Source organism: Malania oleifera, chromosome 5, assembly GCF_029873635.1.
Source record: "Malania oleifera isolate guangnan ecotype guangnan chromosome 5, ASM2987363v1, whole genome shotgun sequence".
Classification (NCBI taxonomy): Eukaryota; Viridiplantae; Streptophyta; class Magnoliopsida; order Santalales; family Ximeniaceae; genus Malania; species Malania oleifera.
In genome coordinates this window covers 92,547,755-92,573,967 of record NC_080421.1, presented here as the reverse complement: position 1 = coordinate 92,573,967, position 26,213 = coordinate 92,547,755, and positions in this window count along the sequence as shown.

Here is a 26,213-nt window from a genome sequence, read left to right as displayed (position 1 = left end):
TTTTTTGTTGTGTGTGTGCGATAGCCCATTTCTTGCTCTTAGTTTTGAGTTTACTCTATATATAAGGGATTTACAAAATGCTCTCTCTCTCTCTCTCTCTCTCTCTCTCTCTCTCTCTCTCTCTCTCTCTCTTTTTCTTATTTTCACTTCATCCTTTAGATCACTTTGTATATTGTGTAGCATCCAAGAATGCTTTGAGAGGCTATGCTACTGGTCATGGCATGAGTTGCTTCGACTGATTTGAGACTTGTGGGTTCTGCTGCCGTTCTGTATAGTTGAACATGACTTAGAGAGAAAGGTTAGTAGCCTTGAAGAACTGCTAATGGGTTGTTGTCATCAAAACATAATAGGAATGAAAGACCCTTAACAACTTGGTCTACAGATAGCATTTTCTGAATTCTGTCATAACATAAATAATCACGGCCTTGCTCCGAATAACATACATAACTACAGTCTTGTGCCGGCTATCAATCACGGCCTTGCGCCAAACATATCATAGACACTGAACTGAGCATATGTACTGTTTATCATATATTCTGAAATCATAATTTTCTGTATTATCATGTTATTCTTGAAAGTAATGAAAACTAAGGTGTAGTCCCAAGAGGAGGGTGAATTGGGTTATTAAAATTTATTTTAAATGTTTTAATGAATTTTTAAGCCTTTTAACCCTTTCAAAGATTTCTTGACTTCTTGTTGATTTGCACAAAAACTTCAATGAAGAATCAATCCACAAATCAATCTCAACTCAAGTAATAAAAACTTCAACCAACCAATCAAACCAATCAATTTTCCAATATCTAATCAAGATGGTTATTTTGTTTGCAACCCTACGTATACGAATTTTTAAGCCTTGTAAAGAATGTAATTTGTTTCTCAATTTAATAGTCAACAAAACATTCACACTCTTTCCAAAATTTAGAATTAAAATAAACTCGTAGTAAATTTATCTTTGGGTCTTAACCAAATAACGTACTCCCTTATGGTTTCCGCAAAGTATGGTTTAACCAACATACTACCTTTCAATTTCCGCAATCCGAAATCAAAATTAAACTTTAAGTTTACTTGATTTCCAAACATACATAGTTTGTATAATTAAGAAAATTAAATCATCCACGCAGTTTATATGTGCTAAATGTAAAGAGAGTAAGGGAAAGAGAGAGTGAGAACGGGATTTTTACGAGGTTCGGCTTATACCCAGCCTACATCCTCACCTTTGACAAACCACCAAAGGATTACAAAAATCAATTCCTTTACCGAGCAAAACAATATTGTTTATACACTCCTTCAGTAGGCTAGAGTCTGCCTCTCCAAGTGATATCCTTTCACTCGAGTACTCCTTCAATTAGACTAGAGCCTACCTCTCTAAGCAATATCCCCTCACTTAGCCAACGATCCAACAATCCTGGAATCGTCACAATCTACAAGAGATATAACAAATGGATGTGTACAAAGAATGCTCACACAAAGATCTGATTAGTACAAGTTAAATATACTTCAATCAAATTCACAATATGGAAATATAAAGTTCAAGAAGATATCATCGTAAGCCTTCTTTCGTATAAGCAATCTCTTGGTCACTTGATTCATATTCTGAACTACTTGTACTCATGTTGTCCCAAGTAGTGGCTTTCATGGCCTTTTTTGTTTTTCTTCTTAGACTCTTTCTTTAGTAGTGGACATTTCGGTTTTATATGTCTAGCTTTGTTGCAATTATAACAAGTGGGGGTTTTATTTTTAGATTTCTTTTTGCTGATTTCTTCTTCTTCTAATTCGGAGTCTTGGCTTCTTCTTTTGAATTTGTTTTTCCTTCTAAGGATTTTTGCAAGTTTCTCATATATGAAGGCTAGCTCATCTTCATCTATTTCTTCTTCACTTCTAGAGTTTTCTTTTGAGACTTTGAAGGCTATTGATTCTTGGCATTTGGTTTTTCCACTCCTTTCATTCATTGTCATTTCATATGTGAGTAAAGAACCTATTAGCTCATCTAAGGAGGTGTTTTTCAAATTTTTTCCTTCCGTTATGACAGTGGCTTTTGGTTCCCATATAGGTGGCAGCCCTCTAAGAATTTTCCTTATCATCTCATAAGTAGTGTAGGTTTTTCCTAAGGCATTTAAAGAATTTATTATGTGAGTGAACCTAGTGAACATATTGTTTGTCCCATATTTCCTTAGTCGATTTGTAAGTCATGACTCTATTGAATTCATTAGCATCTAAAGCACAATACAAGGCATTTATGGCACTTGAATTTATTTGAAGCATTTTGTAGTCATTTTTCTTGTAAAAATTCAAACAACTATCTCTCTCCTATGGAAGCTGCGAACCTCTCTCTCTCTCTCTCTCTCTCTCTCTCTCTCTCTCTCTCTCTCTCTCTCTCCTCATTTTCTCACTCTAGACTATCCCAATCGACGATCAAACTCCGTATTTAAGGCCTAGCGGCGATCCTCGTTATATTTACTGGAGCAGAATTATGTTTTAAGGATCCCATGCACCATCCCAAACTGAGGTGAGGAAGTTATTTATGAGGTTGATTGGTGTTTTAATTAGTTTTATGGGTGTATAGGTCTAGGAATGTAAATATGAACATAATTCTAGGGTGAACTGATAAATTGAGATTTATGGAATACAAGGTTTTGGTAAGAACGTCGTAGGCATGTGTTTAGGGTACCTACGGACATTTCCCTAGGGAATAAGGTAAGAGTAATAAATAGTTAATTATTTGATGCTTCATTGATTAAATAGAGTATATGGGTCCGGAAAAAATGTGAATGTGATATTATTCTGGGGAATGTATGATTTCAGGGTTTTTGAGTTCCAAACGCTACGAGCATGAGTATAGTACTTTTAGCAGGATTCTCGATAATCAGGTAAGGGGAATAAGTTACGCCAGTTAATTTTTGGGAATTTTATCAATTAAAGTATAACATGTGTTTATGGGATTTGAATTTTACATCTATTATATGTTTGTGAAAATTCAGAAATTTCGATTATATGAAAGTTTTACAATATATATAATTTTTATATACCAAGAAAATATAGTTTTTCCTATACATATTATAATATAAGAGTTTCACTTAAATTGTGTGGCATGAGAAATAGCATATATAGTACAGAGATTTAATACAAGAATTTTTACAGTTTTTATATATCCATGATTATATACAGCTTTTACAAAACCATGATATACAGTCATTACAGAACTATGATATACAATTTATAAAGAATCATGGTATTTTAGTTTATTATAGAATCATGGTAAAACAGTAATATACAAACATAGTATTATATAGTATCAAATCTGTGATGGACCAGCACAGATTACAGAGTACTGTACCGTAGCTAACACAGTATAGATAGTGCAACCGCACATCTCAGATAGAGTGTTAAATGGTCGATTATGCCCATAGGAGAGACGTGGAGCTCCCTAGCAGGACCAGGTTGAGGGGGCCAATTGTACTCAAAGGTTTATAGTTTGACTTAGCCTGGTCGGCTAGCCAAAGTTAAGTCCCGCCCACAGGCTGCACAACCCAAGCATGCGGGGTTAATTCATGCATACAATTATCCATCTAGGGAAGCTTTCATAGTTAAATAGATAAATGTATATAGTATTTACAGAAAACAGGATCTATCTATTACAGTTAAAAGTATGTTCAATAGAAATCTTATTTTAAAAGCCATAGGTGTGAGTTATGATTTGTTTTACACAAAAACATTCTTATAGTTACAGTAAACTCATTTGCCACACACTGGATGTAATCTATTTTGTCTTACTGAGAGGTGTTTCAGCCTAGAATTCCAAACATTTTAGGTGATCCAGATAGGCCTACGGAGCATGCTCCGAGATAGAGGAGACTTTTGTTTTGCCCTCACTACGAGGTAAGTTTTTGAGTTGGGAGTTGTATTTTTGGGTATGCCCCTAGGGCATTGTGTTTGGTTTTGGGAGATGTATATTTATAGTTTTTGAATTACAAAAACTCTGGTATTATAAATAGGTTAATGTATTTTTATACTTTCCACTGCATAGGTGGCATGTTGTGTGAACAAGTATCCTCGGTACCACTTGAGGTCTGAGACGTGATAGTGGATATTATTATGGGTATCAGAGTAATGTTATTTTGTTACAAGATATATAGATATATATAATAAAAAATGGTAGTAATTTTGAGGTCGTTACATAATAACCCCACATGACCGGGTTGTGCGGCCCGAAGGCTGGACTTAACCCTGGTTGGTCTACCAGGCTAAGTCAAAATACCTCATCTGCAGTAAGATTGGCCCACCGCATCCTGGTCCGGACCCAGGAACAGTCAACATCTCTCTAAATGCTCAATCGACTTCCATTACCAACATGCTCCCCGAGCTATGTGGTTGCACTAACTCAATCACTAGCGACGGTACCGTGCTCTTATGTCCTTAAACAATCAGGTTCTCATTTCCATCACTCGTTATACATATAAGTTTATTTTCAAAAATGTCCATTTCTCATAAATATGCTCAAGCTCATGAGTATCCATGTGTATGTATCACATCTCCTTTGTAACTCATGACTCATTTCTCATAAATATGCACAAGCTCATGAGTATCCATGTGTATGTATCACATCTCGTCTGTAACTCAGGGATGTATATCATATCTAATAGAAACCTATCTGTAAAAAATCTCATTTCATCATATCGGTGCAAAACATATCTATACATATCTCATATCAACCTAACTATTTGCATCATATCTGTTTATATCTCAACATGAACCCCATTTCATCATATAAAATATTCATAGATTTATTTCTCAGTAATTGCAATCGTTTCTCTTGCGACATAGATTTTCAATAATATTTAACCATATAATAATTATTCAGTAAAACATTGGATATTACCAAAACTACCATTTCATATATATACCTGATAAGTCAGAAAATTCACATATAATATTTTCATATCATACTTCAATTTAATCAGTTAAATTTCCCAAAAGTCCTGACATAATTTATTTCCTTACCTATATCCCGAGGAAATGCTAGTAGGGATCGAAAATCAACACCTGCGGTGTTTGCACAAAACCATGTATTCCATAAATCCTAATTTAGTCAATTCAACCCTAGCATGCTTACCATCCTAGTATTCCTAAGTCCACACAAATCAAATAACTAATTAAGCTTAAGACAACTCCCTTACCCTAATTTTGGAGTGGTGCTTGGGATCCTCAAAACACGAATCTGTCCATGTTAACTTGACCAGGATTGCCGCTAGAACCCCGTAGTGGTGCTTGATCATCAATCTAGATGAATTTTGAGTGAGAAAATGAGGAGAGAGAGAGAGAGAGAGAGAGAGAGAGAGAGAGAGAGAGAGAAGAATCCCACAGCCTATAAAGAGAAGGAGGAAAGGAAATGTTTTAATTCAAAAAAATGAGCTGCAGGATCTATATATTCAACCTACTGCCAGACAAAACCGTCAACGGTTTGGTCTATTCCAAACCAAATTTCCCTCTTTTCCTTATTTGTATTTATTCTTATTATTTTCCAAGTCACTACATTCTCCCCTCCTTATAAAAATTTTTTCCTCAAAATTTTTCTATTTATTGTTTATACTATCATTTGGGAAAAATTGGTGAAATTTTATTAATTACCCTCACTTATGGCAGAGGAATACCATGGTTACAATAGGGTCCTGGAAGATTACAATCAATTACAAAAATAAAATTCTCCCAAAACCGTTTATTTCCTAAAACCAAAATACATTTCTATAATTAATCTTAGACTGTATAAAGCAAAAGCCAAAAATCATTATTTACCTTTACCTATCTAATTCTAAGTTACACCAAACAAGTGCGGATATCTCTGGAGTATCTGAAAACTAAGATGTAGTCTCAAGAGGGGGGGTGAATTGGATTTAAAAATTTTCTCTTAATTCCTTTTAAGACTTCTTAACCTCTTTTATTTCTTTTAAGCAATTCTTGACTTGTTTGTTTAATTTTTTCAATCACACAAGAACTTAGTTCCTTTTATACAATCAATACAACTATTTAAACAATCGAGTAACCAATCAATCAACCAAACCAATTATCCAATCAAACACAATATCCAAACCAAGATATAAGGTACAAGATTTCATCTCTTGTTTGTTTGTAGCCCTGCAAATATGAAAGTTTGATTCAAGCCCTATGGTTAATTACAATCCTTTTGATAATGAATTAGCTTTCTCAAAGTGATTTTCAAAAAAAACATTCACACTCTTCCCAAAATTAGAATTCAAATAAACTCTTAGTAAATTTATCTTTGGGTGTTAACCAAGTAACGTACTCCCTTATGATTTCCGCAAAGTATGGTTTAACCAACATACTCCCTTTTGGTTTCCGCAACCCAAATCAAAATTAGACTTTAAGTTTAGTTGATTTCCAAATATACGTAGTATATATGATTAAAAATTAAATCATCTACGCAATTTATATGTGCTGAAAATAAAGAGTAAGAGAAAGAGAGAGTAAGACCGAGATTTTTATGAGGTTCAGCTTATACCCAGCCTACGTCCTCGCCTTTGGCAAATTACCAAAGGATTTACTAAAATCAGTTCCTTTTCCGGGAGGAACAATACCGTTCTTCAATAGGCTAGAGCCCGCCTCTCCAAACGATATACCCTCGTTCAGTCACTCCTTCAATTAGGCTAGAACCCGCCTCTCTAAGTGATATCCCCACGCTTAGCCAACGATCCAAATAACCTTGAACCGTCAATATCTATAAGATACAAATCAAATAGATGTACAAAGAATGCTCTCAAATAGAGCTGATTAGTAGAACAATTCAGCACTATAATATACTTCAAAGTAAATAACAATTTGGAATTTAACTTGAAGCTCAAGGGAGTATATCACCGATTAATTCTTTCAATGATTGAAAGATTTAGAATTTGTAGCACCATATTGGTGATTGAATGTCAGCAATACTCAGTTGAATTCGTGCACAAGATATGAGCAAGAGAGCCTTTCGATGATGAGAGCAATTGAGAGTGTTTGATAACTGAATTTGATTCTTGGTAATTAATTCAATGATCTTGAGACTTATTTATAGACTTGAAAAAGTATGCAGCTTGATCCCCAAGTGACATGGAGTATCCCCCAAGTTTTTATAACAGTTTGATTTAAAAAACTAATTTTTAGAATTTTCCCGCTAAAGGTGGGTGTTTATACAGAGTCAGCTAGCTGGACAGGTGGCTGAGTGCTTTTTGTCTCCAAAAAAATTAATTCTGTTAACTGGTCAGTCGGTTGACTGAACACAGTTCATTCTGGTTAGTCGGCTGACCAGACAATTTTCTAATGAGCTAATAGCTTTGATCCCCCTTCAGTATTTTGGTCATAACTTTTTCTATACAGCTCCAAATTAGTTGATCTTGGTATCAAAAGAAAACTGAAAAAAAAAAATCCTACATGTTTTAAAATAATGAGATTTTGATAGAGAAACAACCACCTCAATGAGGATATATAAAAATTAACAAAATTTGGAAAAATCTCATTTTAGTGCTTTTCATTCCAAAAACAATTTAAACCTTTTTGAAACAACTTCTGACCTTATAAAAATATTTTTTAAGTATTTTAAAAGGTATCTAGGTCCAAGTAATTAATCCTAAGAGTTTCTTGTATCCATATTGAAATTATTTGAAGTACTTACATGAAATTTCCTTAAGATTCTAAATCCTTCGTCTCGAAGTCTTCATGTATGCCCATGCTTTGAGTCCATCATTTCTTCAAGCTTTCATATCAAGTTCATCCTCTCATAGCCGTCAAGCTTTAATATATCATCCATGCCTTTAAGTATTCTTTAAGGTTCATATGATCATGTTCCTTTGGAATATAAGCTTCAATTGATCCTTGTGAGTACTTGACCTTGCCTTCACATATGTGAGATCTGAAATATCATCACTCAACCAAATATGTTAAATTCCACTTGTTTGTTAGTATATGTTAAGCCTTTTAAGTACAACAACATCTTTTCCTCAAATTCCCACGAAGCTTCTTCAACTGTGTGATTGCGCTAGAGTAGTTTTACCAATGGGATCCTCTTTGTGCACAATTCATGTTCCTTTCAGTCCAAAATCTAAACAGGCACTACCTCATAAGATAGAATATCTCTGAGTTCCAATAATTCATAACTAATCACATGTGAAGGATCTAGGACGTATTTCCTCAACATAGCTACGTGGAATGCGTCATGTATTCTAGACAATGCAGGAGGTAATGCTAGCCTGTAGGCAACTGGAACTACTCTTTTCAAGATTTCAAATGGTCCAATATACCTAGGGCTCAGCTTACCCTTCCTCCCAAATCTCAAGATCCCTTTCATCGGTGCAACTCTCAAAAACACGTGATTCCCTACTTCAAACTCCAGCTCTTGACGGTGAGTATCTATATAACTTTTCTGCCGACTCTGTGTTGTTCTAATTCTGTCTCTGATAAGCCTAACTTTATCATAAGTTTGATGTACCAACTTTGGTCCCAAAATTTGCCTTTCACCAATTTCATCCCAGTATAGTGAAGATCGGAACCTTCTACCATACAAGGCCTCATACGGTGTCATCCCAATGATGGCCTGGTAGCTGTTATTATAAGCAAATTCAACCAATAGCATGTACTATATCCAGCTCCCACCAAAATCCAATACACAAACCCGCAGCATATCCTCCAATATCTGTATCATTTTCTCTATTTGTCCATCAGTCTGAGGATGAAAGGTCGTACTAAATGTTAGTTGAGACACCATAGCCCTCTGCAAACTCCCCCAGAATTGTGACATGAACCGTGGGTCTCAGTCAGAGATGATGGACACAGACACTCCATGTAATCTCACTATTTCCTGTATATATATATATATATATATATATATATATATCTCTCTATCAATCTACTCATGGAGTAGCTAACTCTGATGGGAAGAAAGTGGGAAGCCTTCATCAACCGGCCCACGACTACCTAAATGACATCCTATCCATGAAGTGTCGGTGACAACCCTGTGATAAAGTCCATCAAATATGTTCCCACTTCCATTCGGGGATGTGAAGTGGCTGCAATGTTCCTCCCGGTCTTTGATGCTCACCTTTCACCTACTGGCATGTCAAACACTGCTCCACATATTTAGTGATTTCTTTCTTTATATTACTCCACCAAAAAGACACCCACAGATCCTTGTACATTTTTATGATTTCAGGGTGCACTGTATAAAGGGATCGATGCACTTCCTCCAGGATAGTTCTTTTAATCTTAGTATCTACAAGTATGCATAGTCTGGTACGGTATCTCAACACTCCTTCCTTTGAAATATTAAAATCAGTCCTTTGTCCAGTCCGCACCTTATCTATGATCTTTATCAACCCCACATCTTTTGTCTGAGCAACTTTGATTTCTTGTTGTGTGGGTTGAATGACCAGACTAGTGATGTATGCCTGATGATTACCCACAACCAATTCCACTCCACATCTTTCCTAATCCATTCTGATTTGATGTTGAGCTACAATTACTGATACAGATGCACTTCCTAACTTACGACTTAGCGCATCAACTGCCACATTTGCTTTCTCTGGTTGGTAACTGATGGTACAATCATAATCTTTAATATATTCCAACCATCTCCTTTGCCTTATCTTCAGTTCGTTTTGTGTGAAGAAATATTTAAGGCTCTTGTGGTTTACAAAGATCTCACACCTACCCCCGTACAAATAGTGCCTCCAAATCTTCAACGCATAAACCACTGCTCCTAACTCCAGATCATGGGTAGAATAATTCTTTTCATACTCCTTCAGCTGTCGAGAAGCACAAGCTGCAAATCTTCCCTACTGCATTAGAACACACCCGAGCCCTTTGTGTGACGCATCACTGTAAATTACAAAGCCTTCTTCTCCTGAAGGGATTTTCAGTACTAGTGCAGTGATAAGTCGCTACTTCAATTCCTAGAAGCTTTGTTTGCACTCATCTGTCCATTCATACCTTGCATTCTTCCCAGTTAATCTAGTCAAAGGGCCTGACAATTTAGAAAACTCATCTACAAAGCAGCAGCAGTATCCTGCCAATCCTAGAAAACTCCTGATCTTGTGGGCATTTTTCGGTCTCTCCCAGTCTATTACTGCCTCTGCTTGTTTGAATCCACAGAAATACTACCCCTAGAAAGAACATGCCCGAGGAATGTGACTTGCTCTAACCAGAACTCGCACTTTTTGAATTTGACATACAATTTTCTTTCTCTCAAAACCTGTAGTGATTTCCTCAAATGATCCTCATGCTCCTGAGGGCTCTTTGAATATACCAAAATATCATCAATAAAAACCATGACAAATTGATACAAGTACTGATGAAAGACCCCATTCATCAGGTCCATAAACATAGCAGGAGCATTTTTCTGTCCAAACGATATGACCAGAAACTCAAAATGACTATACCAATTTCGGAACACTATTTTTGGAACATCCTTTGTTTTGACCTTAACCCTATTGGTATCCGGATCATAGATCAATCTTTGAGAAAGTCTGTGTCCCTTGTAACTGATCAAACAAATCATCAATACGGGGAAGCAGGTATTTATTCTTACATGTCACTTTATTTTTCTCTCTATAGTCAATGCACATTCTCATCGACCCATCCTTCTTTTTCACAAACAATATTGGCGCTCCCCAGGGTGACACACTGGGCCTGATAAATCTCTTGTCTAACAAATCTTGCAACTATTCTTTCAATTCCTTTAACTCTACCGTAGTCATTCTATACAAAGCCTTAGAGATTGACGTTGTACCAGGAAGTAAATCAATCACAAACTCTACTTCTCGATCGAGAGGCAAACCTGGCAATTCCCTTAGGAACACATTAGGAAAATCCCTCACTATCGGGATATCCTTCAACTTTAATTCCTTTTCTAGTGCCTCTTTCACATAGGCTAGATACCCCTAGCATCCCTCCAAAAGCAATTTCCTCACCTACATCACTAATAACATCAGCGGTGAGGAACGCACACGCGTCCCCACATATAGGTACTCCTGCTTCTCAAGAGGTCTGAAAACTTCCTCTTTCTTATAGCAGTAAATACTAGCATAACAGGTAGCTAACCAGTCCATCCCCAGAATCATGTCGAACCCATGCATATCCAGAACCACCAAATTAGTAGGCAGCATCTTTCCCTGAATACTGATCGAAAACCATCTAAGTACTCTCTTACACACTACTATGGTCCCCGTCGGTGTAGCCACAGATAGACTAACATCCAGTGATTGAGCTTCTATCCCACATAATTTAATAAACTCCCGAGCCACAAAAGAATGTGTTGCCCCTAAATTAAATAAAACTATAGCTTTATATGTCAAAACATAAATGGTACCTGTCACCACGTCGCCTACTATCTCGGCATCTCTCAGAGTCAATGCATATACCTACGCTAGGGCGGCATTCCTCTGCTAGTCGCCCCGAGGTGCTGGATAGTTCCCTTGGTATGATCTAGGAGCTGACGCATCATTCAGAGGCGCATGACAGTCTCGTGCTATATGGCCTAACCGACCGCATCGGTAGCAAGTAATCACCCCAGCCCAGCACACTCCAAAATGTCTCCTGTAGCATCGAGGGCAAGTAGTGGCGCTGAACTGCCCTGTAGAACTCAGTGTCCTCCTACCTACCACTGACCCACATCATGTCTCCTCCACTAGCCTTGACTCTATCCTCCTACACCCCTCTGTCTACTGGCCTCAGCTACGGTGGCTTTATCCACCAGCTCAGAAAAATCATGTATCTGCAACAGCGCCACCTGCTCATAAAGCTCTTGCCTCAACCCTTTCTCAAATCTCTGAACCTTCCTAGATTCATATGGTATCATGAAAAGGGCAAAACGTGATAGCTCTACAAATCTAGCAGCGTACTGTGGAACTGTCAAATTGTTGGCTTTGTAAGGCTTAACATCCTGTTTTGATGCTAACAAACAAATGGAACTTAACATATTTGGCTGAGTAATGATATTTCAGGATTTAAGAATGAGAATACAAAGTAAAATGATCACAAAGATGAGTCAAAGCATGGATGCAAAGATGATATCTATTAAAGCTTGAAGATCATGAGAGTGTGGATATTAAAGAGAAAGTGCTAAAAGCTTAAAGCTTGAAAACAAGAGAGGCAAAAGAAAGAAAAGCAAAGAGAGAGAGCTCAAAAGACAAGCATGAAGACTCAAGTGCCAAGAATGTTCAAAGTCTTAGAAGTCTTTATGTAAGTGCTTCATATTTTAAATATCTTTTGAAATATTGTTGAAACTCTTTTAGGGTTGAATATAGACTTAGAGACCAGATTTTAAAACCCTGGAAAATGTTTTTGACAAGTCACATTTGAGCCTTTCAAATAACAAAAGATTTAAACATAAAAAATGAAAGTTTTTCATAAAATGGACTAGTCCGCTAATTGACCAGAATACATTGAGATTGGCCAGCCGACTGACAAAACACTAGAATGAATAAATCTGCCCAGTCGACTGATAGTTTAAACTGAGATCAGTCAGCTGACTGACATGCCCAACTGACTAACCTTTTTTGAACATGGTTAAGCCATCCGACTGACAAATTAATGGAACTTATTTCTGGTAAACAGAAAGGCCTCAGCTGCCTGTCAAGGTGATTGACTTTAAGAAATGAACTACCCAATCGCCTGTCCAGCCTACTAACTCCACAGGATTTTAAATTTTGAACTTTAACGAGAAAATTCTAAAAATTAGTTTTTCAAATGTGAACGTTATAAAAACTTGGTGAACACTCCAAGTAACTTGGGGAACAAGGAAACTAATCCTAAAAAGTCTATAAATACTACCTTAATCCCAAGAAATTAACAACCAAGGCAATCACACAGCATTCTTGAAATCAAACTCTCAATCACTCTCAAAGTGCTCTATTACTCACACAGCATTTGTGTGAGTAATGATATTTCAGGGTTCATATATGTGAAAGTAAGGTCAAAGTGCCCACAAGGATCAAATATGATGGAAGCAAGGTCAAAGTGCTCACAAGGATCAAATGAAGCTTAAATGAGCCAAGACATGAATTACTTGTTGAAGAACATGAGGACATGAATAAGTTATTAAAAGTCAAGGCATATTAAAGTCAAAAGATCCAAAGAAAAGGAAATTAAGAAAGCTTAAAGTATATGGAAGCTTGAAGAAAAGATGGATTCAATCCAAGGACAAAGAATGAAGACTCAAGAACTTAGAATGTTAATATTTTAGAAGTCTCATGTAAGTGCTTTAATGTTTAAAATACTGTTTGAAATATTTTGAAGCTCTTAGGTTAACTTCTTAGACCTAGATACTTTTTAAAATACCTGAATAATATTTTTATAAGGTCAAAAATCATTTTAAAAAGGTTAGAATCATTTTTAGAATAAAGAGCACCAAAAAGAGTTTTTCCCAAATGCTGTTAGTTTTTATACAGCCGCATTGAGGTGAATGTTTCTCTATCAAAAACTCATTATTTTAAAGAGTGGTAAACATGTAAGTTGTAGGATTTTCTCTTAGCTTTCTTTGACACCAAAAACATCTAATTTGGAGTTATACAGAAGAATTTATGGCCAAAACACTGAAACGGGGTCACTGCTATCAAACATTTAAAAACTGTTCAACGAGCAAATTTTTAAAATTCTAATGTTTTAAATTATAGCCGTTTGAACCTTAAATATTCTAATAAATAGGGAAACTCTTTAAGGAAACTTTTTCAAGTTTGAAAGCCTATAAATACATGGTTTTGCAAAACAAAATAAATCTAAGAATTGAAAAATCTGTTTTGAGAAGCTGAAAATACTCTTGTTCTTCCTAAGTTCTCTTGCTCACTCATTGAAAAATTCTTTTGTTGAGAACTCTGAAGTGCTGATCCTTCTTCCTTTGAATTCCTACTGCTAATCCTCTTCTAAGAAGGATATTGGTGAATTCTACACTTGAACTTCATTCTATTTCCTATTGATATTTTACATTAAAGTATATAGTGCTGAAATTGTACTAACTTGCTCTTTAAGAGAGTATACTTGTACGCAGATTTTATCTTGTGTTTCTAGTAGTTCATTGACGTTCCAAGGTGTTTGGATCGTTGGCTAAGCAAGGGGATATTGTTTAGAGAGGCGGACTCTAGCCTATGTAAGGAGTGACCAACAAGGGAATATCGTTTGGAGAAGGCGGGCTCTAACCTTAACCAAGGAATATTGTAATCGGTTTTGTTCCACCCGTCAACGGAACAGGTTTAGTGAATCCTTTGGTGGTTTGCTAAAGGCGAGGACGTAGGCTAGGTATAAGTCAAACCTCGTAAAAATCTCCGTCTCACTCTCTCTTTCCCTATTCTTTATTTTCAGTTCATATACAACTGCGTGGATGATTAAAATATCTAAATTATACATACTACACATATTTGGAAATCAAGTAAACTTAAAGTCCAATTTTGATTTGGGTTGCGGAAACCGAAAGGGAGTACGTTGGTTACACCATATCTTACGGAAACCATACGGGAGTACGTTACTTGGTTAACACCCCAAAGATAAATTTACCAAGAGTTTATTTGAATTCTAAATATTTAGAAAGAGTGATTGGATTTATTTATAAAGGGTTTTACTTCGGCAAGCATAAATTATAATTCATAATCACAGGGCTTATATAAACAAACAAACTATCTCAAGATCTTATATTACCAAAGTGCTGAATACTTTATATCTTGGTTTGGTTGTTTGTTGTTTAACTTGTACTTGGCAAATAAATTGATTGTTTGGTTTGAAGATTGTGTTTAATTGATTGGATAAAAAAACTAAGTTCTTGATTGATTAAAGAATTAAAAAAACAAGTCAAGAATTGGTTAAAAGAAATAAAAGAAGTTTAAGGTATTCTAAAAGGAATCAAAAGAAATTTTTAGAATCCAATTCACCTCCCCCCCCCCCCCCTCTTGGGAAGCTATTCCTAATTTCACTGCTGAATCACAAGCATACGGTTCGAACACTGAGTTTTCTTAATCACTAAAAGAACCCTGGTGATCTTTTTACTTGAGTTTCAATTCTATTTCACGTTGATATTTAAATAGGGGTGAGCAAACGGTCGGTTCGGTCAAATTCGGTTAATTAACCGAATTAACCGAAATTTTCGGTTAATGATTTTTATTAACCGAACCGACCGAATAAGAGATGTTAACCGAACCTCACCCGACCGAATTACCTTTTCGGGTAATTCGGTTAACCGAATTTAACCAAATTTATTTTAAATTAATTATTAAAAATAGATTATAATTATAACTTTAGTCTTATTTTTACGCAATCTCAAACTTTAGTCTTATTTTTACGTAATAAAAATAATCTTAAAACTCAATTCATAATTTTAATTTCTCTTAGAATAATCTTTCCCCCATCCCACGTATATATATATATATATATATATATATATATATATATATATATATTATTAGTTTATATTTAAATTTTAATTTATTATTATTTCGGGTAATTCGGTTAACCGAATTAAAATTTCTCTTAACTGAACCGATAACCGATTAACCGAAATTTGGTACATCCATAACCGAACCGAACCGACCTATTTTTTAACCGAACCGAACCGACCGAAATTGATCGGTTAATTCGGTTAATTCGGGTTTCCCCGAATTATGCTCACCCCTATATTTAAATTCTTCAAATACATAGTGTCGAATATTGTACTAATCTGCGCTATTTGAGAGTGTTCTTGTACGCAGTGTTTACTTCATATTTTTTTAGTAGCTCTTGGACGATTCAAGGTGTTTGGATCGTTGACCAAGTGTGGGGTATCGCTTGGAGAGGCGGGCACTAGCCTACTGAAGAAGTGTGTAACGGTGTTGTTCTTCCCGAAAAGAAACTGATTTAGTGAATCTTTTGGTGGTTTGCCAAAGGTGAGGACGTAAGCTGGGGACAAGTCAAACCTCGTAAAAACCCGGCGTCATTCTCTTTCCCTTACTCTCTTTACTTTTAGCATATATATATAAACTGCATGGATGTGTTTTAAATTCCTCAATCATAAATACTACTAAGTTTGGAAATTAAATAAATTGAAGTTTAAATTATTTTTGGGCTTGCAGAAACCAAAAGGGAGTACATTGGTTGATCCATACTTTGCAAAAACCGTAAGGAAGTACGTTGATTGGTGAAACACCCAAAGACTCTTTAACTAAAAGTTTATTTAAATTCTAAGATTTTGAAAGAGTGTTGGATTTTATATTGCACTTCATTTTGAGAAAACAAAATCATTAAAGGGCTTTATATCAGCAAACTTGCATTATCAATCTTTACTTTAAGAGGCTAAATCAAAATCATATATATAGGGCTGCAAACAAACAAAATCTGAATCTTATATCTTGGTTTGGATATTGTAGTTGATTGGATAATTGATTGGTTTGGTTGATTGATTGGTTACTTAATTGATTAAAAATTGTGTGGTTGTGAATTGTATAAAGACTTAAGCATTTGTTGTGTATTGAATAAATCAACAAGAAGTCAAGAATTCATTAAAAGAAGTAAAAGAGGTTAAGGACTTTTAAAAGGAATTAAAAGAAAATTTTCAAACCCAATTCACCCCCCTCTTGGGACTACACCTTGGTTTTTCACAAATGACCCTGAATCAAATTCAAGAACTCTTCCATCTTGGCATCTCTAACGGAGGAGGGGAAATAGTGGTCGAGAAATATTTTTTTTATTCTTCCCCAAGTTAGGGCTACTAGTACAGGCCTTTGCTCCTCCAAGAGCCTCAAAGCAGACCACCAACGCCCAACCTCCCCAGTCGGTTGGTAGTGGCATATAAAACCCTCTCTTCGTCGGTGCAACCCAGTACAGTCATTATCTTTTCAATCTCCTATATCCAGTTCTCTGCCACAATCGGGTCTATACTCCCTGAAAAAGCCAAAGGATTCATCCTGGTGAACTGCTCTATAGTGCAGCCCTGGTCCATTGATGGGCATCCTTACTCCCTAGAATTTTGTGTTATCTCAGACATGACCTGCTAGGCAACACTGCAAAGGATTGCATCAGAATCACTACCACCCATACTAGAAGACCCTTCATCATCACCACCTCCAATATGAGCATTTCTATTTCTAGGGTCCATCCTGAAAATAGAACAAAAAATAATTTTAGAATTTCAATACTTTAATATGACAGTACTTTTATCTAACTAAGAACCTTAAGATATCCTTCTACACCCAATCAACCTAACGTCCTTATTCCCAATCTAAGATTCATTCTTACCACTAAGAAACAAGATCCGACGATAGTTTACCGTAACTTTCCTGAAATCGTCACCCCAAGAAAATCACAGAAACCGCCATGGAATTTTTAGCCTCCAGGCTACAAGATAGAACCCTAAATTCTAGTCTTAATCCTCACCAAAATTCATTCCTATACTCTAGTATTATTATCCGTTGTACCCTAGAGTCTGCAGAACCTAACAACCTAGGCTCTAATACCAAACTGTAACGCCCTATTTATTTTTTTTTATGGTCAAATTCCTTGAATATCATAACAATAATAACAAAGTCCACCCAAAGCCAAGGTGGGGTACCGGGGATACAAATGTCCATATCCATATTTTATCTCTGCAGTGGAAAACATAACCCAGTTAAACTTTAAGCACAATACTAGAGTACTACTGTCTCCCAAAAATATCCCTACCAACCCCCCAAAAATCATCAAATCCTTGTCCAAAAATGGAAACATACCCTGATCAACAGAAATCTACTCCTCTGCTATTTCGAAACTCGATCCCCCTTACGTCCCAGATTTCCTGAAATGTTAAGATCTACAGGGTGAGACGCCTCTTAGTAAACGGGAATAAATTATTATCAGTGTCTGGCAATGAGTTTAATGTATCACATCATTTTCATAAAAATATTAATTTAATTAAGAAATCATGAAAATTTATTCTCATATCCATAAATATATACATCTGTGACCATATATTATTCTTAAAATATAATCATGCTCAACAAATATTCCTATGTAAAAAGAAACAAAACTATCAAAGTACAATCATATGAGTGTATCGGGTCTGCAATGAGGAAACCCATTCATATCATCGTCATGTAATAACCCCACATGACCGGGTTGTGTGGCCCGAAGACGAGACTTAACCCTAGCTGGCCTACCAAGCTATGTCAAAATACCTCGTCTATAATACGACTGGCCCACCGCAGCGTGGTCCGGACCTAGGGGCAATCAAAATCTCTCTGAAGGCTCAATTGACTTCCATTACCAACATGCTCCCCGAGCTGTGTGGTTGTACTAACTCAATCATTAGCGACGGCAACGTGCTCTCATGTCCTTAAACAACCGGGTTCTAATTTCCATCACTCGTTATACATATAAGTTTATTTCCAAAAGTGTCCATTTCTCATAAATATGATCAAGCTCATGTGTAGAAACCCGAACCTGGAAAATAAGGAAAATAAACAAACACCAGGATTCATCGACGAACTCCCTATTTTTGTTTGATGAAGTCCCTTCTGCAATTCTTCGACGAAGTTCAGGTGTCATCAATGAGCAAATGCCGAGAGGAATTTCAGGCATAGGGTTCATCGACAAACCCCTCCTTTAGTTGACAAACATCCTTCTACAGTTATCAATGAAGGAACCTTTTCATTGATGAATGCGACCGGGTCAACGGTCTATAAATAGGATTTTTCATTTCTTCTTCATCAAGAAATCAGATTTTTCTCTCTCACTCTCTATCTACCGGCGCTCCTCACTCTCTCTCACTCTCTCTACGATTCTTCTCCGGTCGTTGCCTAAATTGATGATCGGAAATTACCATGAGCATCTGGGGAAAATTCTCTACAAGTCTAGCGGAGCGGATTCTTGAATGGGTCTTTCCAGGCATCACCCCAAAGTAGAGGTAAGGGTAGAAATGGGTTATTTATTTAGCATTTAACTAATTGAAAAGGGGTGTATAGGCCTGGGAATGGTTAGTGATTGATATTCTGGGAAAATGTGTTTAAGGTTTTTGGAGCTTGTATTGCTATAGGGTGGGTTATAGGAGTTTTTTAGAAATTCTCTCTCAATAAGCAGGTAAGGGGATTAAGTTAAGTCAGGAGTTTTACTAAAGTTGAACCGATTAAAATGCTATATACGTATATTTATGTTTTCAGTTGTTATTTCAAAAACCAAAGATTCAAAATGGACTTTTCAAACCTAGGATATATGATATGGTATTTTCAGTCAAAATGAACGGTGGAAAGTTGGTTTGACATTATAAACTAAATATATTGTATTTCTCGGTTGCCTACAGGCTATGTTTAAAATACTGAAAAATGTGTGGTAGGTGAATGATTTTATGGTTTATTGTGAAACTGGATTTGGGAATGATTGTGAAATATACTAAAACTGTTTGCGAAAAACTGAAACTATTTGTGAACGTGCAAGGATTTGATATAGCGGCAATGAGCTGACTTTTATATAACGACCAAGGGCCGGGATTATGTTTAGCGGCTTTGAGCTGAGTTTTAAATGACGGCAAAGAGCTGGGATTATGTTCAGTGGCTATGAGCCAAGGTGTATATGACATCCGAGGATCAAGTTTTATAATATGACAGATTTTTATACAGAATGAGTTTGAAATACAGTTTTATTACTTAAATTGCATGATATGCTTTAGGAACCCTGAGGACCAGTTATGTTATGAGCTCGATACTGTTGCCAAAGATTCAGCATTTGATCATGTGCACCAACACTATTATGGATAGAAGTCTAGGGTGGTCTCAGCCGATTGGCCTCAGTAGAGGGTGTACCTTCCCTGACAGTCCGGACCCAGAAGTGATAAGGTAATCAGACCCAAAGTGAGTTGCGGATGCCTTTGTATTCGGAGCTAGATACAGATGTATGTTTTGACTTAGTCTGGGTTGATCCCCCAAGGCTAAGACCAGCCTTCAGGTCGCATAACCTGTACCATGGGGGAAGTAAATGGTGTTTGGTCCGAGGGAGTGTCTTTTATGCATATCTGTAGATTTATGTAAATGATGTTATTTATTTACTAAACTATTTATACCATGGAAACGAGAAGAGTATTTTCAACTATATAAAGTAAGTACAATGTAAAATAGCTATTTTCGGTTAAATAAAGGATGGATGTTTTCTGTAAACACTAAATGCATGCTGACCACACACTGATGTTAACTTAAATTTCCTTACTGAGAAGTGTCTCACCCTAATATACAAATTATTTTTTCAGGATCATCTCGAGGTCGAGTTTAGCGAACCCCAGGGCGGGTTGAAAGCCAGTTAGTTTTTGTGAGTGTTAGTAAGAACTCTTCTTTATCTAAATTGGGTTTGAAGCCCTAAGAATGTATTATTGGTGTATGGACTAAATTAGTTTTGGTATTGTAGTACAGTTTGTATTATGAGCATCGGGAGACTCTGATGTATATTAGTAACATAGAACTCTGGTAATGGATTATGGAGACTATTTTATTTATTTCCACTGCATTTATACTATTGATTATGCTATCAGGTACACAGACGTCACTACAGTAGCACCCCGAGCCCACGTGGTGGGTCAGGGCATTTTATGTAGTATCAGAGCCTAGGTTTGCTAGGTTTTGCAGACTTTGATGGTTGATAATTACCAAAGTATAGGTGAAGATAGGATAAGGATGAGAGTGAGTAGATTAGGTTGGGTTTATGTCTAGAAGCTTAGAGGCGGAGTTCCTTTGACGATTTTCTGTGTTTTTCCTAGGATGACGATTTCAGGGAAACCATGGTAAATCCATTGATGGTTTCATTTCTAGGTTGAAAGACTGGAGCTCAAAAATTTAGGTTGGGACGTTAGGGCAGTCAAGTATGTGTGTGGAGTCAATGTTATGTTGGAGACTAATACCTTGTCAGTTTTGTGACAGAACTAAGGGAATGAATCTTTAAACTGAGAATTCATACATATTAGTAGTTTCTTCATTTCATATTTGCTTCAATTATGATAAATGAGGGGTTTCTAAGTTTGTTTCTATCCTATCTTCAGGATGGATCCTAGGGGGAAGGAGATCATGGTTGGAGGGGATAATCATATGGATACCTCTAGTGAAGATGCCTTGGCAGTGCTATGTAGTATAGCACATAAGGCTAGGAAGGAAACCCAAAGGGATTCTCGAGAGCAGAACCAGCTATCAGCTTATAGAGGCTACACGTTCTAGCAGTTACCCAGATAAATCCATCGGCATTTTCAAGAGGAGAGAACCCGATTGCAGCTAAAGATTGGGTTCAGGAGATGGAGGAGCTGTTAGGTGTACTATAGTGCACATAGGAACACAAGGTGTGGTTCGCCACCTCTAAATTGGTGAGGGAAGCAAAGAGGTGGTGGAGGTCGGCAAAGATGGTGGAGGAACAATGCCCAGGGCATGCATCTATTACCTAGATCTGTTTCAAGGAGCTTTTCTTCGGTAGATACTTCCCTGTTGCCACCCTAGAGGCGAAAGCAGAGGAGTTCTTGCATCTAACTCAGGGACCCATGACTGTATAGCAGTATGCGGCCAAGTTTGTGGAGCTATCCCGTTTCGGTCCACACATGGTCTCAGATAAGCAAAAGAAGGATCAAATGTTTAAGAGAGGTCTAAGGTAGGGTATACGCGCACATGTAGTGGCGTTATTAACACAGAGTTTCACTAAGCTGGTGGACAGGGCCATGGAAGTCGAGGCCAGTATTCAGGAGGGGGAGAGAGCAGCAAATCAAAAGAAGAGGCCCTTGCCTCAGGGTTTTCAGCCTAGCACTGGCCAAAGTCTGTGGAGGCGACCTGGTAATTTTGTGGTCCAGTGACAAGAGATGGAATCTCGAGCCCCTTAGGGGAATTCTCAGCATTCTATCTATCCTAGATGCCATAATAGGCATTGGGGCGAGTGTAAGGCTGGATCAACTGGCTGTTACCGATGCGATGGGGCATGACATCTGGCATGGGACTATCAAGTGACCTTGAATTACGCACCTCCACAGTCTCAATATTATGGAGGTAACCAGGCACACCGAGGTGGTCACCATAGGGGCACCGCCCAAGTGCGAGTGTATTCTATGACTTCGAGTGACACCGAACATGCAAGAGATGTAGCGACAGCTAACATTTATGTGCTTTCAAATAAATTTCTTGTGCTCTTTAACTCAAGTGCGATGCACTCTTTTGTGTCTCAGGAATTTATTAAACTGTGCAGTGTAGAAACACAGTTGTTAGATACCGAGTTTGCTGTGATCACGCCGACAGGGTCGGCTACTGTATGCAATAAGGTGATTAGAGACTACCCAGTGGAGATTTAGGGGAGAAGGTTGCCTATCAGTTTAATCATCTTTGATATGCATGGATTTGACATTATTTTGGGGTTGGATTGGATAGCGTCCAACTATGCGAGCATAGACTGCCACAGGAAGGAAGTGGTGTTCAAACCTCCATAGGAGCAAGAGTTTAAATTTATTGGGTTATGTGTGCACTCTGCACCATAGAAACTTTCGGCGATTCAGGCAAGAAGGTTACTTTTGGAGGGTTACCGGGGGTACCTGGCATGTGTGAAAAAGGCACCAAAGGACGGAATGAAGCTAGAGGATGTCCCAGTAATAAAGGAGTTACCAGATGTGTTTCCTGAAGACTTACCAGGATTGCCTCCGGATCGTGAGGTGGAATTCGCCATTGAATTAACTTTAGGGGCAGTGCCAATTTCCAAGGCTCCATATCGAATGGCTTCGACTAAGCTAAAGGAGCAGTTACAGGAACTTCTTGATAAAGGGTTCATTAGGCCGAGCATATCATCCTGGGAAGCATCGGTATTGTTCGTGAAGAAGAAGGATGGCTTGATGAGGATGTGCATTGACTATAAAGGGATTAATAAGGTGACAGCGAAAAATAAGTACATGTTACCTCGTATTGAGGATCTGTTTGACCAGCTAAAAGGCACACAAGTTTTCTCTAAGATCGATCTATGATCCGGGTATCATCAGTTGAAGGTTAAATCAGAGGATGTATTGAGGATAGCTTTCTGAACCTGGTATGGCCAGTATGAATTTTTGGTTATGCCATTCGGTTTGACGAACGCGCCTGCAACATTCATGGATTTGATGAACAGGGTGTTCCACAAGTACTTAGATCAGTTCATGGTGGTGTTCATCAATGACATCCTAGTTCATTTGAGGAGTACGGAAAAGCATGAAGCTCACTTGAGGCCGGTGCTACGGGTACTCCAAGAAAAAAGGTTATTTGCTAAATTCAAGAAGTGCGAGTTCTTACTGGAACAGGTTGCATTTCTGGGACATGTAGTGTCTAAGGAAGGAATCTCAGTGGACCTGAGCAAGGTAGAGGTGGGAGTTGATTGGGCGAAACCAAAAACGTGCATGAAATTAGAAGTTTTTTAGGTCTAGTAGGGTACTATTGCCGATTCGTCGAGGGTTTCTCCAGGCTATCAAGTCTTTTGACACGACTTATGAGAAAGAATAGTAAGTTCATGAGGACTAGGGAGTGTCAGCAGAGCTTCAAGGAATTGAAGCAATGACTAGTCATAACCCCAGTATTGACCATTCCATCAAGGGATGGTGGTTTTGTGATTTATAGTGATGCATCTTTGAAAGGACTTGGATGTGTCTTGATGCAACAAGGAAAGGTTATCGCATACGCTTCTCACCAATTCAAGGAATACAAGAAGAACTACCCTACGCATGACTTGGAGTTGGCAACAGTGGTGTTTGTATTAAAGATCTGGCAGCACTACCTATACGGTGAAAAGTTGGAAATCTTTACTGACCAAAAGAGTCTTAAGTACTTTTTCACTTAGAATGAGTTAAACATGAGGCAGCGGAGATGGTTTGGGATGATAAAATATTACGACTGTACCATTAGTTACCACCCAATAAAAGCTAATATGGTAATTGATGCTTTAAATCGGAAGTCAGTGTCTGCGTTAGTCTCAGCAATTGGGGTTCAGCATGAGATTAGGATGGACCTGGAAAGATTGGGTGTGGAATTAGTGGAAGGAAATCACCAGGCATTCATTGCTGGCTTAATGCAACTGACCTTACGGGAAAGGATCATATCAGCTTAGATGAAATATGCAGAGCTGGTAGAGATTGTGAGTGGAATACAAGATGGGTTGAATGCAGATTTCAATGTCTCAAATGATGTTGTATTGAGATTTCACACCAGGATATGTGTACTGAATGATGCTGAGATTAAATGTACCATCCTGGAAAAGACAAATCACTCTCTATATATAGTGCATCCAGGGAACACAAAGATGTGCAGGGATCTGCGAAAATCTTTCTGGTGGTCTAACATGAAAAAAGAGATCACTCATTTTTTTTAGCAGTACCTAACGTGTCAACAGGTGAAGGCCGAGCACTAGAGGCCTGTAGGACCGTTGCAACCACTTCTCATTCCTAAGTGGAAGTGGGAGTGGGAGCACATGTAATAACCCTAATAATTATTGGAATTAAATAATAAAGAAAAGAGAGGGAAAAATAATTTTAAAGGGGAACGCAGCAAGGCTTTGTCGACGAAAAGTCTTCGTGGGCTCGTCGACGTGAACGCGTGTCTCGTCAATGAGAAATTATCGAGAGGCTGTTCTCAGGGCCTGAATTTTGTCGATGAGGGCACCGTCTTCATCGACGAACAGCCTTCATGGACTCATCGACGAGGCCACGTAACCAACCACCTATAAATACGTAGAAAACGAGTTTTCAACGAAAAAATTTTCTCTCTCTCATTTTCTCTCTCTAGAAAATGGTTTCTCCCACTTCTCTCTAGATTTCTAGCTCCGATTCTCCCTGATTCGACGATCAAATGCTACCATGGTGATCCTGGGGAGTTTCTCTATAATCTAACTTGAGCGAAAATTCAATTTGAACAGTTTGGGAACCATCCTAAAATTTGGGTAAAAGAATTTTTAGGTATTTTCAGTATTACCAGTATTATTTGGGCCCAGATTTTGTATACCATAAGAATATACTTGTATTTTGTGGAATAAATTTAGGGTGTCATATTTTCAGGAATAGGGTGTTTTGGGCCCCTATAGTCATAGGTTGAGGACCCCAGCAAGTATCTGTTTAGGAACCCAGGTAAATTATAGTTTAAGAAATTTATGATTAGGTAATTTTAGGAATTATGAGTGTATTGATTTACTGGAGAATTGGTATATGTAAATGCAGGTTTTTGAGGTTGGTACACCAAGTGTGCAAGAGTGGAATGGAGTAGAGGCTAGCCTCCCAGTCAGATAGGTAAAAGAGACATGCTATGCTAGGAATTTTAAAAGAAAAGTTTACTAGAAAATTATGTGTGTGTATATATATATATGTTTATTATTCAGTTTTTCCATAATATTATTATTATATTAGGAGATGCAGATTTTAGAGCATGAGATTTTAATTACTCAATTGTGTGGCATGAGTTCAGTACAGTTTAGTATGGTATTTATACAGTTTTATAGATATCGTGTTATACAGTATATTAGTAGAAAATATCAATATGCAGTTTTCAGAATATATGATTTATAGTATTTTTTAGAATGCCATGACTTCATAACCATAACACTCAGTTATTCAGTTATACAATCAGATATACAGATTATGTAGATCAGTTTAAAAATGTTATGGTTATTTCAAAATCATGGTAAAAATAGTAAGATAATTATAAATATTAGTATTAAATAATATCTGACCCTGAGGAAATATTCAGTCAAATCCAGACAGCAGAGCACGGTACCGTTGTTATTTCATATTAGAGTGCAACCACATATTTCAAATAGTGTGTGGATTCCATCTACCGTGCCAGGAGAGATTGCAGTCTCCCCAGAGAGCTGGGTTGAGGTGGCCAATTTGACAAGGTAGAGATTAGTACCGTGCTCGAGGAGACTGCAGTGGGCTAGATTGTTGATTGGTTGAGTTTCAGATTAACTTACCTGGTAGGCCAACCAGAGTTAAGTCCAGCCTACGAGCCGCACAACCCCGTCATGAGGGGTTAAATCATGACATTCAGTTGCCAGGGTATTATCACAGCTATTTCTGCAAATACATATTTACAGTACAGTAGCAGATTTATTATAATATTAGAATTATGTGTAACTAGAAAACTCAGATATACAGTTTTATTTTAAATTATAATAAATGTAATATGTACGATATACTAGACTATCAGTTTTATAATTTCAGTATTATATCAGTATATTAAATGTGTAACTCAGTTGCCACACACTAGTGATAGCATATCTTCTTTTACTGAGTG